The sequence below is a fragment of the Rhipicephalus microplus genome, chromosome 10 (assembly GCF_043290135.1).
Source record: "Rhipicephalus microplus isolate Deutch F79 chromosome 10, USDA_Rmic, whole genome shotgun sequence".
In the NCBI taxonomy this organism is placed as follows: Eukaryota; Metazoa; Arthropoda; class Arachnida; order Ixodida; family Ixodidae; genus Rhipicephalus; species Rhipicephalus microplus.
In genome coordinates this window covers 55939715-55943968 of record NC_134709.1, presented here as the reverse complement: position 1 = coordinate 55943968, position 4254 = coordinate 55939715, and the positions used below count along the sequence as shown (strand labels likewise).

The 4254-nt window shown below is 44.5% G+C and overlaps 1 long non-coding RNA gene across 1 annotated transcript; it reads left to right on the top strand.

The window, feature by feature from the left end:
• Positions 1–587: 587 nt before the first annotated feature.
• Positions 588–3573, top strand: LOC142774404 (uncharacterized). The gene is made up of 4 exons (XR_012886384.1): positions 588–699; positions 1807–1878; positions 1966–1989; positions 3547–3573. It is a non-coding gene; the product is annotated as an uncharacterized LOC142774404 (long non-coding RNA).
• Positions 3574–4254: the final 681 nt, after the last annotated feature.

The following is a 4254-nucleotide window of genomic DNA, read 5'->3' as shown; positions in this document are numbered from 1 at the left end:
TCAGAATTTTCAGAACCCTCCCATACAAAGACTCTTACTATCATATCTTGTCACTGCGGGGCAAACTCTCCCGACCATTACTAATATTTCGTTAGAAACTACAGTCTAGTCGATCTCCCATTGTTGGTAAAAACCACATTTCACCACGCGACAACAACCACACCAACCACCTTTTGGAGGAAACTATCGGCCATATCTTTTTATTCTGTCACCGGAATGCGCCATTCTGGAAAAAAACAATATTACCTCCTCTTCGCAAGCTGAACCTGGAAGTTTCAGAATCAAATATTTTATCGTTGGGGGTCATTGCTGCGGAATAAAGCCATGGGAATGTTTTCTTCGCCATTGTGGAAGCGAGACTAAAAGGGTACCTAACTGAATTCTTGCTTTGAACTTTTCGTTATCAATAACTACCACTTCAAGTGAACTTGTTATCTATATAGCGTCTACGTATAGTAAAGTACAGATATCATTGAACGATTTCACCCACCAATGAGTCAATCCCCTCTATTGGATATTAGTCATGTCTAGGGGTAAACAACGACAGCAACAGCCACCGCTCGTGAGCCTCGCGGAGCACGCACCTCTTGCGACCGTTGGATCTCGTTCCTTGAGCTTCTGTCAACCGCGACGGTATACTGGTCTCGACTCGAGGACTCCTCCACCCCACCCCCACTTCGAAAGCGTCGGCCTGTAACTGTGAGCATCGCTTCATCAATCCGAAACCAATCATTTCTTCTCTTTCATGCCAGTGCTCTAGTGAGCACTGGACTGTGAGTTAGGTATCTTGTTTCACAGGTCGCATCCTGTTGTTGTCGTATCGGGCGGTGTATTGCGACGTCCAGTTGGGCCCACCGCCTAAGTGTGGTCGCAGCCATAATCTACATGGTCACTTTTAATGTACTTTACTACACAAAAACCGGAGCAAGGGGAGTCGCTTAGTATTTTAACAGTCGGAAACATGTCCTCCTCAAACGCGGATGCAGACAAGCCTGGCGCCAATGGGTGTGTACATCACACTGGCTTCATGACCAGGATGGCCGTTCGCCTCGCCTACGGAGGACGTGCCGAGAGCAAGAGTGGGATTATTTCGTTATTCGCTGAAGTCGCGCTTCGGTCATCTGGGCGAGGCCACCCCTCACTTTTCAAGTTTTACTGTTCGCTTTCAGGTCTATTTGACTAAGCAAAGCTGTCAAAGCAGAGCATGATAGCATCCTCGTTTTTCATCACCTTGTGTCATCTTTTTATTCGCACGAGAAGCAAATGACGCTGAAACCGGAAGTGCTCTTACAAGCACTTTCGGTTTAGCACTAACTTCCGGCTCTCGCAATAATAACAAAAAAAAACTCTTCTAAAATACGAAACTGGCATGAAGTCGGCGGTTCTGGTTAGAGTAAAAAGTTACATTCCATTCACACGACATGGGAGCATCCGTTTATTTCAAATAAGGGCGAATGAGTTGTTAGATTGATTACTACAAATTATGTGAATTCGTTCATTGTAACCCGTCACCATTTTACAAAAGTAATGGCTAGAACTGTGAGCCTGTGAGCACGCACAGTTTAGTTATTGAGGGTAAGAGTTTATTTAGGCATTGAGAATCGAAGCTGTGCTAGCGATTCTGTGCGCGTGTGCATGTGTGTGAGTGTGGGGAGAGGGGGGGATCGCATGTAGACCCCATGTTCTAATCAATCATCTACGCAACTTGACACATACTCAATAATTTCCAGACAATGCCCTAGCCGCTGATTGTCGGGCGCTCCAGTATTTGTTTAAAATTTTGTTTCCAACTTTCAACGCACGCAGAGTGCCCGGCAACTCTGTGTGAACTTATTGACTCTTCACCGACATTGATCAAGTAAACCGGCTTCAACATGTGTAAGTACCGGCAGCCCCTGTCGAATAATTAACTTCAACCAAATACAATCTACAAGGTATCTAATTCATGAACTTCTTGCACTACAGCTCAGATGTCAACGATGCAATCAGGTAAGTTATTTCAGAAACCGAATTGCTCCTCTGCCGCTTACACTCGTTTAACGCAAAATTTTTCAGTCGTGAATTCGATTATTTGCTCTAATCTTGAAAGCTAATATGAGCTTTTACACGCATGCACGCATGAGCCATACATACATGCTGCATGTGCAGTCCGCGTCAGAAATTTTAAACAGCACAAAACAAAAGTAAAGCTTAAAGGCCAACTCTGGCGATTTTTTTACCACGTCAAGCTTATGATGTCTCTGTGTTCCTTAGACACTCTTCTCACGAGCCCAACAGCTGAAATGCTCAGGAAATTTGAAAATGATTTTAATAAGCAAAAATGTGCAATATTGAAACCGAAACCCAACCGAGCGCCCTGTCTGCGTATGACGTACTATTTGGTAGAGCCGGAGGCCGTATACTGGTTCCACCGGCACGGAGTATAAAAACTGTGAAAGCCAGTCCAGTAAAGCATCACCTGAACACTACAAAAGAAAGAAGAAAGCATTCCCGTGCTATACCCGTGCCCGACACCGCCGCCGTCACCTTGTGGACAGCACAATAAATGCTGTAACGGCAAAAATAGCGATACTATCGGCTGCGTCACTTCCGTTGACATGTCAAACATGACGTCACACAGCCAGTGTTGCCAATAATTCTGGCAAGTGAGGTGAGCTTTTAGAGGCAATATTTAAAATTTCTTTGCAAACGATCAGTGCATCCCTAAAACCTGTACTTTGTCATAAATGATGAAAATGTGCAAAGAAACGTCTCCAGCGAATTTCATGAAGATTCATTGACCTCAAAAAATCGCCGGAGTTGGCCTTTAACAAATACTGCTTCAGCAGCGAGCCTTAAACTTATTGTACCACCTTGTTTCAAAGCGCGCTAGCAAAATTTACTCGGCAGTTCAACCGAATGCAGACACATCTTTCTGAATATTTTGACTATTTGCCAGACATAGTGGTCTCCGAACTTTTGACGTCGACTGTATGGTAATCGCTAAGTATAGTATATATACACAAAATTGTTCATTGTCAACTAAATATAGGTAGGGTCATTGTTGCCGAATAATTTGAAACAGCTGTTGCACTTTCCATTTAGCACTCAGTGGGAAAAAATTCACCTTGACTGCTTACTAACACATTCGTTTCGTATAAATCGTGGCGCCAAATTAAATCCTACGACTTAACTGTCTGTCAACCATACCGTCCACCGTTACGTGAATCGCAAAGGCAAACGCGCTTGAAGAGTCAATGTGCTTTGCTACTATTCGCTTGGTGTAGTAGATGTGGAGTTTGCTGAGCATCACATCACCGGCATTAACAAAACTTGGTTTAGTATTATTCCCCGTTGTGCATGATAATAGATTGAAGGCCAGATTTTGGGGTAGCCGACTGAAAATATTGAAGAGGTGGCCGAAAAATTGCTCGTTCCAGCAACGAATGTGTTGCATTTGAAAATTCAGATGCAGCACATTCATTCCTGGCACGTGTCATTTTTTTTGTGATTTCCGTAACTTTTCAACAAACTTGTTCTCGGGATTATTTCCGTTCTACGTTACAGGCATGTCATCGCAATTTCAGTCATCGGGTAAGCACTGCTGGCAAAAGCGACATTCAGTTTTATTTATTTAGGCGCACTGTGTAAGCAGTGACCTACAAACATATTCAATCTATGTTTGTAAACAAGGGTTCGGGTTTGTAAACAACGTGTTAGGGGAGCCTTCCGTGCGCTCTCCGAACGCGCTGTGCTCGGAGGCAGTCTTGAAGCTGCTGCAGGCCAGTTATCACGTGATCGTAGAGGGCGGTGGTGAGCTCTAGGCTGGGCGGGGCCTACGTGCCTTGACGTCACTACAAGGGCTTCACCATGTAGACGGCACCTACTCCTGTTTACAAACATGAAATATAGGTTTGTAGGTGCATGCTTGTTTCCGCTGGCCAAAGTCCACAATCAAATTACGACATAGCAGAAACGTAGAACCATTCGCAGGAAGGCACACATCTTAGTCACAACATCCTTCTAAGCCTGCTTAAATTCGGCCGCTGCGCAGACGCTCCTATTCTTCGATGCGTTCCGCCAGATAAGCAAGCGTTGAAGAGCGCCATGATGTGGCAACCACACAAGAGAATGAAGACAGGAACTATACTTCCGGTTCCGCACGAGAGCATTTCTTACTATAGTTCAATTAACTGCAAATAAGCCCACTCATTAAAAAAACGATCAAGAAGAATAGTACATGGGCTAAAGCGCATGCGCCAACCACTGCCAGAT